The sequence below is a fragment of the Suncus etruscus genome, chromosome 4 (genome assembly GCF_024139225.1).
Source record: "Suncus etruscus isolate mSunEtr1 chromosome 4, mSunEtr1.pri.cur, whole genome shotgun sequence".
Taxonomy (NCBI): Eukaryota; Metazoa; Chordata; class Mammalia; order Eulipotyphla; family Soricidae; genus Suncus; species Suncus etruscus.
Window position 1 is genome coordinate 15,356,927 of NC_064851.1, and position 9,131 is coordinate 15,366,057.

Here is a 9,131-nt window from a genome sequence, read left to right on the forward strand (position 1 = left end):
CTCCAATCTTTTAAGGAGATAGTAAATAGAGAATAGTAATTTCTTTCCATTTCTTGGAGATATGCCAAACTTCTTGTACATATTTTCTTTCAGTATTTAAGAACTAAATCAGTAGGCATTTACCTTGCAAATGACTTACCTGGATTCTTCCAAAGTGCTCTCAGGAGAGATCCTTTAATCCAAAGTGCTCTCAGGATTGACCCTTTAGCATAAAGCTAGAAGTAAGCCCTGAGCACAGCTAGGTATGGCCTCAAAATTAAAACCAACCAACCTCTTCAAAAAAAAAAATTTACTTGCTCTATGTCTGTCTCTTAAGTATAATTTTAGGTTTATTTAACCTAAAAATATCTTGAGTATGGCTTCATATGCCTACTTTATAACTTATATATGAATACACGTGCCAATACTTTTTGTGATAGACAAAAATGACATCTTTGTCATTTTTGTAATAGACAAAAATTAGAAACAAATCAAGTGTCCTTCAACTGATAGCCAATAAATACAACAGTAGAATACTACTAGGCATTAAAAAAGAATCAAATTCTGTTGGAGATTACAACAGGAAGAAAGCTTATGCTTGGGGATTTTATATGTAGAGAATTCTGCAAAGTAAAAACCAATCTGTGGTAATTGGTAACTGTAATTGATTATGGATATAGATTTAGAGGGCTGTAAAACAGCCCTTAGAACAAGGTCCTTAGAACAAGGACCAATTATGATGAGATGTTTTGGGTAATTGATATGTTCACTGCCTTGTGTTGACAGTTTCACAATAATACAAGTGCATTCATATTTTAAATTTTAATGTTTTAATTAGTTGAAGATATATTAATTTTACATCAATAGATCTGACTGGGGCCGAAGCAGTGGCTCAGTGGTATGGCCTCTGCCTTGCAGGTGGCTGACCTAGGACAGACTGCAGTTTAATCCTCCCCGGCCTCCCATATAGCCCCACAAGCCAGAAGCAATTTCTGAGTACATAGCCAGGAGTAGCCCCTGAGCGTCACAGGGTGTGGCCCAAAAAACAAACAAACAAAAATCTACTATTGGTGGTAAATAAAGGGAAGGAAGACTTAAATCTCATCTTCCAGATTGAAACAGGATACAGGACAAACATTGCAATAAAATCTAGAATTGTGGAGAGAGGACTGAACATAAAGAAGAAAGGAGGGGGTGGAGTGGTGGCACGTTGCAATTGCTAGCAAAGAACAGACCTTGGGTTCGATCCCCCTGCATCCCATATGGTCCCCCCAAGCTAGGAGCTATTTCTGAGCACATAGCCAGAAGTAACCCCTGAGCAACAATGGGTGTGATCCTAAAACAAAATAAGCAAAAAAAAAAAAAAAAGAGAGAGAGAGAGAGAAGAAAGGAGCATATTCAGGAGCTAGAAGAGAATATGAAAGAAATATCTGTGGCATTTTAATACTTCCTATATGTGTAAACAAAGGGAAGGAGGACAAGGAATGAAATGAAAAATAGTAGCCTGGAGTGTTTTTTTTTATTTTAAAACATATATTGGGCATGTTTGTAGTCATGATGTACATATTCACATAGTATTTCTTCTCAAAATGAGTTCATAAGCAACTAGTGCTTTTATAATGACGTATTCTTTATTGCTGTATTAAAAATCCCTACCTGATTTTCAATGTATTGTTAAACTTCAGTAGTAGTATTATGAAAGCTAGGGAACAGTTCCATGCTTTTTTCTTAACTTGATTATGTGGGCGAGACACACCCAACAGTGCTCATGAAGTAATCCTGGCTTAGTCTTCAGGGATTACTTTTGGTGGTGTTAAGAAGACCATATACAGTGCCAAAGATCATCAAACTGGGATTGGCTATCTGGAAGGAAAATGCCTTAATTGCTTTACAATCTCTCTGGCCTCGTTTTTCCTTGCCTTCCATTACCCTTGTAAAATATATTTCTCTTTTTATTTTTATTTATGAGCCACACCAGGAAATGGTCAGTGATTATATCTGTCTCTGAACTTAGGAATTACTCCTAGCAGTGTCTGGGGGACCATATGGAATGCTGGGATATTAAACTATAGCGGGCAGCATGCTTGATAAATGCCCTACCCATTGTGTTCTCCAGTCTCCCAGAATATTGCTCCTTACCCTGATTTACATAAGACATTATCTCTTTGTAATGCTGAGAAGATCAAGTTCAACAATTTTTCTCTTTAGGCTCAAGCAATCACTGAATAAGCAGTTATTTCCGTGTTCAGTAGTATTTTTTGTCTTAATATTCTAGTAGAGTGACTATAAATTTAAGCAGCACATTTGAAAACCCATCAAGTCCATTGAACTATATCGTAAGCATAAATTAATGAATGCTTATTGCATGTATTTTGTTGCAGCTCTTTATTAAATAGAAGTGTTGCATCATACTTTGATTTTCTACCCCAGTTCCAGTCATTGGACTTCTGTTTTGTTCTGTCTGATACAGTTTTTGTCATATACCAATTCCAGTAATAGCTTCCATGGAACTTTCTTATGTTTCTCTTAGTATCTTGATTGCCTCCTGCAATCAATGATTGCTTCAAGGTGGGGAACACTCTGGGTCAGCCATCATAATTACAGGATAGAAGCAATATATTGTACTTATTATTGTACTTTTATTACTACTCAGAAACTGGCTAGCTTTCTATATACCCTGAAATTGCTATGGTTAATGTCCCAATAACATAGTTTCAGGACTTACAACTGTCCAGAGTATGCCTTTATTGAATGTTGAATATAAGTCACTTTTCTTGAGCAAGTACACTTTCCTACATATTTATGACCCCCCCAAATGCCATTTTATCTGTTCTTTAAGTTAGTCAAACACAAATGTTCTCTCTACAAAAGCTTTTGTTGTTTTCTTTTGGGTCACACATGACTGTACTCAGGGTTTTCTCCTTGGCTCTATTGTCAGGGATTATGTCTAGCAGTGCTCAAATGCAGTTAAGAATTGAACCTAGGTTAGCCAAGTATAAGAAAAGCATCCTACCCATTGTACTATCCCTTTAGCCCCACAAAAAATTCTTTTTTTTTAATTTTTTTTATTATTTTAATTATGACAACAAAGATGCAAAGAAAGAGGACAGGGTAAAGTTACAGTGGAAGCCCAATCACCCATAAACAGAATTCTCGGTAGTCCCATCGATGATATCCCAGCCTTGAACTTTCAGCCAAAGAGCATTAAGAAAAACAAAACTGAACCCATGTACAATACAATTACTTTGTCCCTCAAATCCCCAGTTGTAGTACATACTATTTCTTAGCAGCACACAATATAATCTAAAGACATTAGACTTATGTAGCTCCTTAAACATTGAGGGCAAAGTACATTTCTCTAGTTCCATGCACATGCTTACTAGTTTAAGTTAGCCTCAAAAGTTTTAGTGGGTTGTTTTTCTTAAGGATTGGAGTCAAGGGAACATAGTAAAAAACGGTATTAAAGTGCCATTTGTTTGCATAGGCCCACCAAAACATAAGGGATATTGAAAGGCAAATTATGGTCTAAATACAAGGAGACCCTACCCCTGAAGTTTCCTGGCACAGGACTGACTCTAGGCTCCAGGCACACTAGTTTGTCCAATTCAAGTCATCGTCTGTAGTGGCAATACACCTCCATTCCTCACTTAGTCTCTGTTGTTGTTGGTATCATGCTTCTGTATTAAAGATCCTGGAGTCTGCATATCCCATATTGTAGTCAGGATGGTGCGGAGCATCCTCTCATTTCACCTCACACTTATGGGGCAATAGTGAGAACCATGTCCTGTAGAGCAGGTCATTGTTGTTGTCAAGTCTTCTCAGTGTAAACGGAAGTCTCTTTTTAGGAGGTCGATGTCAGACCCTTGGTAGAGTCTTTCCTGGTAGAGGACTGCTTCCAGCTGTTGCTATAAAAGACCTTGGATGTTTCGTAGATAGCTTGCCTGGTTCCAGCGTGAATGGAGGATGCCCATTCTTCTGAGGCCTGTGCCAGGTCATTATATCAATGTTCAGGGTGTAAGGTACATTGTAATGAGATTTATTAGATAAGAACTTATCTGTATGTATGGTGTTTTCCCATTTTAATGTGTCTATGCAAACAAGGATCAATGCCATGAAGCGTTATTGGTGCATCTGGAGGCAATGGGAACAAGACCAGCAATATCCATGACATAGTTCAATCATAGGCATCAAACTGAGGGACAGTTCCACCAACAATCCTTACTGAACAGCTTACAAAGAAAAGACAAGATGAAAAGTGGATAGAAACATCATAGTAGAAGAATATATAGTTACATCAGTTAAAGAAAATACCCATAAAATATTCAAAATATATATGTGTTCAATATGTGTTCAATTTCTGTCCTTCTAAGTAGTTCTGGGATTTGTTAGATCTACTGTATGTCTTTGGTCAGAGAATAGAACTGTGTGTTACTGAAGTTAAGAAGAGTAAATCTGGGGTACTAATGGTTGGGAGGAGCATATGTTCGCGCGGGCGCCCCCGCGCGGTTTGCAAAATGTAGACTGGTATGAAATTGCCAGTGACAGCCTGAGTATAGCTGAGCAGCTATCTGCCACCCCCCAGATCAATCTCCACCCCCTTAGCCAACCTCTGTAGCCAGCCTAGGAGTGGGGAAAACCCAGGGTGCCCCATCAGCTCCTTCCAGAAACCCACCTGGAGATCCGGAGGAAAGGGGGAGAGGGGGGTCGGGTGACCCATGTCCGAGCCCCCCTACCCTAGGCCGGGCCAAGAGGCCGCTGGCACATGCGGAGGCCTGCCAGCTGCCCGCCCGTGACAAAAAATTCTTAAATGCATGTTAGACCTTCTTCCTCTTTGCTCTCAGTCTTTGCCTTCTTTTTCCTCTACATCTCCTATCAGATAAACATCTTGATCTAAATCTGGAGTCTGATCTTCCCAGTAGATTAGCTTTCATACTATCACTTGATATTCTTAATACTTGATAATTGAGTTTTTCCAGCATAGATTTAAATTCTCTGGATTTTCCCTTTTAAGACTGTCATAAAACAAGAGAGAAATAGTCCAGAGAGGGTAAGGCTCTTTCCTTGCAGGCAGTTGACCTCAGTTTGATCCCTGGCATCCCATATGGTCCCCTGAGCTTACCAGGAATGATTCCTGAGTAAAGAGAAATGAGTTACTCCTGAGTATTTCTGGATGTGGCCCCCAAAACAAACAAAAAAACTGCCTTATAGTCATGATTGATTTTTCCTATCAATCCAATGAAACTCAAAATGGATTTGTGTCTGCTGTAGAGGTTATATTTTGGATTAATAAATACATTCTTTTTTTTTTAAAATATGGAATGACAGGCCCAGAGAGATAGCACAGCGGTATTTGCCTTGCAAGCAGCCGATCCAGGACCTAAGGTGGTTGGTTCGAATACTGTTGTCCCATATGGTCCCCCGTGCCTGCCAGGAGTTATTTCTGAGCAGACAGCCAGGAGTAACCCCTGAGCACCGCTGGGTGTGGCCCAAAAACCAAATATATATATATATATAACCAAATATATATATACACACACATATATATATGTATATATATGGAATGCTTCACAAATTTGCATGTCATCCTTGTGCAGGGGCCATGCTAATCTTCTCTGTATCATTCCAATTTTAGTATATGTGCTGCTGAAGCAAGCACATAAATATATTCTTAAATGTCTTTTCATGTCAAATACTCAGGATTTCTGAGGATATATTAGGAATTAATTCATTTAAGTAGTATCATTGAACACAGAGACTAGCAGAAATGGCAGGTATAAACTTAAGCAAATATTTAATTCTATACAATATTGTGATCACGTATAAAAAGTAGACCTAACCTCATGAATCTAACTTTAGATTTGTATGTTATTCAGGTGGATGAATTCCTTAAATTCATCTCTGAAGAATGTGTTAGTTACATTTAAAGAATAAAGATTATTTAGGGGGCCGGGCGGTGGCGCTAAAGGTAAGGTGCCTGCCTTGCCTGCGCTAGCCTTGGACGGACCGCGGTTCGATCCCCCGGTGTCCCATATGGTCCCCCAAGCCAGGAGCAACTTCTGAGCACATAGCCAGGAGTAACCCCTGAGCGTTACCGGGTGTGGCCCAAAAACCAAAAAAAAAAAAAAAAAAAAAAGATTATTTAGGCTGATGAACAAATATGCTGGTCTTCAAAGAACAGTTTTCTTATATGTGCCTTTATTTAAATCTTGTTCTAAGATTATATCTGAGTAAACTATAAAGAACTTTTTGTTTAATGGACCAATTTATCCATTTATTCTATATACTAAGTTAATGCAACTTAGTACATACAAGAAATTGTGATAAGTACAAGGAATAAAATTAGTATTATTCCTTCAGCTCAATAATTTTCTATGTACTTTAGAGTTTAGAAAATGGTCTTAATAGTTTTTGTCGATAGACCAGAGGAAACCATTGGTTTAATCAATTAGTGTCATACATAGTATTTATGGTTAATCATAAAAATGCATTAAAGGATCCAGGTGTAGTGGTAGGAATTTTGCCTTGTGACTGAAACCCAACTTTAATTTTGTTTGTAATCACAGGGTTTAAAGATAATATTAAAAAAATCAATAGTAAATGCCACTTTAATAATATTTAAGTAATTATATGAATACATTTTAAAAGTGGATAAAAGTAGAAAGATCTAGGAGATATTACAGAGGGTAATATGTAGGATGTTTGCCTTTCAGATATTGATGTTTGCTTTTCATGCAACTGACCAGGATTCATCCCTTGCACCATCTGATCTTCTGCTTCCTTTCAGAAGTGCTCCATGAACACAGAACTCCCAGGATATTCCAGAGGGACCACAGGTGAAAATCACATAAATAATGTCAAATAACACATGGCTAGGGGTGATGACACACTATTCTAGCTGGTAAAACAAAGGGGACAATGGGGACATAAGAGGAAAAACGTCAGAAGGGAACCAATGTCAGAAATAATAGAGAAAGACTGATCTAAAGATTAAAGAGAAGAGTGGCCCTCTGTAGGATATCAATGGCAAAGTGCCTGTCTTGTGAAGCTATGAATGATCCCTGCACATATACTGAATATGACCCCAGAGGCACTGCCAGTTTCAAAAATTTATGTGCAGTCCGTTGTGCACCATCACCCAGTGTGTAAGCACTGCAGTTAATACATGATCCTTGGTTTAAGTGATCCAGCAGCATCAACAACAAAGGAAGAGAAAGAATGGATAGAGTCAAGACAATTTGTGAAAAGTCAAGACAATCTTCTCTACTAACAGATGTAGAGGTACTGTTATTTACTCGTGATGTATTGTACATTTTCAAGGCTGTATCCTCATTTAATCTGGTCAGTCTTGTGAAATAATTAATAAAACTCTCATCCTGCAGAAAAGCATTTTAAGACTTAAATAAGGTAAAATAACTTCAAAACAGTGACACTTTTAAATTTATATCCTTTTTTATTTCTATTTGATCACATACACCCCAAAATAGAAAACAATTTTCAATCATTTATTTAAAAAAACAACCAAGACATTCTTAAAGCTAGGAAAAGCAATTTCATAAAGATGTGATATACTGAAGGACACAGAATCCCAGAGATCTGAAATTTAGTTCAAAGAAATTAAGAGGATTAAATGTCTTAAGTCAAAGAAAAACTAATATACTTAGAAAAATGCCCATACAAGTGCACAAATTTTACTTGATGAAACTTTGAAATAATCATTTTTTTTTTTTTTTTTTTTGGTTTTTGGGTCACACCCGGCAGTGCTCAGGGGTTACTCCTGGCTGTCTGCTCAGAAATAGCTCCTGGCAGGCACGGGGGACCATATGGGACACCGGGATTCGAACCAACCACCTTTGGTCCTGGATCGGCTGCTTGCAAGGCAAACACCGCTGTGCTATCTCTCCGGGCCCGAAATAATCATTTTTATTGTTAATGTTTTAAGCATAAGAATGATGATAGAGATTAATCTTGTTATTTATATTAAAGAATAATGTCTCTTATTCTTTCTAGGAAAATAATAAAAAATTATTCACTCTACTATTTCAAAAGCAGTATGTGAATTCTGTCTTCATCCTTGTAAAATTCCTTTAAGTTTGTCAGCATAAAAATGATAGACTTCCTAACAATCTTTTAAAGGAGTTGACTGTTCTTCCCCTTTTTAAGCAGCTGTTTACCAAAATCTGCAAACACTGTCCCCAGTTACTGTTGAATCCCTCAGCATTTTATACGAATGACAAGAATTGAGTACAAAATGTACACAGTACAAACTTTCATCGTGTGTTTACGGGTAAGTTCTTGACCCTAAAATATCGAACACTATTCAAAAGGGCATGCCCTAATGAAAAACTGAACAAGTGAGCAAATGTGCTAATAAGATATGGAGTTATTTCATTGGAAATAGGAAAAGAAGTAGACAGAGACAATAAAACCAAGATCTGAGATTATCCCTTGTCCTACCTGCTGCAGAGAATCACAAAATTTGCAAAAAGCCCTAAAAATTGGACTACTCTGAATCCCACTTATTTAATAATACTTTAATGAGATACAGTTACAAAGTTTTTCATGATTTTCTCTTATACAATATTCCAGCACCCATTCCCTCACCAGTGAACATTTCTTACCACCAATGATCCAGTTTCATCCCACCCCACTATGGCAGACATTATTTCTCTCTCTCTCTCTCTCTCTCTCTCTCTCTCTCTCTCTCTCTCTCTCTCTCTCTCTCTGTGTCTTTTTTCTTTTTCTTTTTTCTTTTGAATTTTAGACTCTGTGGTTTGCAATATTGTTACTGGAGTGGTATCATGCATGTCACTTTCCTTCTTTCAGCACCCAGTTCTTGTCTAGAGGGATTATTTCCAACAACCATTGTCATAGGAGTCACTTCTCTGCCCTAACTGCACCTCTCCCTTCTTTGTGGCATTTCCTACCTTCTTGGTCATTGTCTCTATTGTCTTTGCTTATTGTTATAATCATATATCTCTTTTTTATATCACACCAATATCTATCCCTCTCCTTCTGGCTAATTTCACTCAACATAATACTCCTATATCATCATCAGCAAATGTCATGACTTCCTTTCTCCTAACAGCTGCTTAGTATTCCATTGTGTAAATGAACTATGGTTTTTTTATCTGTTCTCAGGCTCTTGGGTTATT

The 9,131-nt window shown here is 37.6% G+C and overlaps 1 non-coding gene across 1 annotated transcript; it reads right to left on the reverse strand.

Annotated features, from left to right (window-relative positions):
* Nucleotides 1–5,528: 5,528 nt before the first annotated feature.
* On the reverse strand, nucleotides 5,529–5,635 carry LOC126008360 (U6 spliceosomal RNA). Its single transcript, XR_007495694.1, has one exon. It is a non-coding gene; the product is annotated as a U6 spliceosomal RNA (small nuclear RNA).
* Between the last annotated feature and the right edge of the window lie 3,496 nt (nucleotides 5,636–9,131).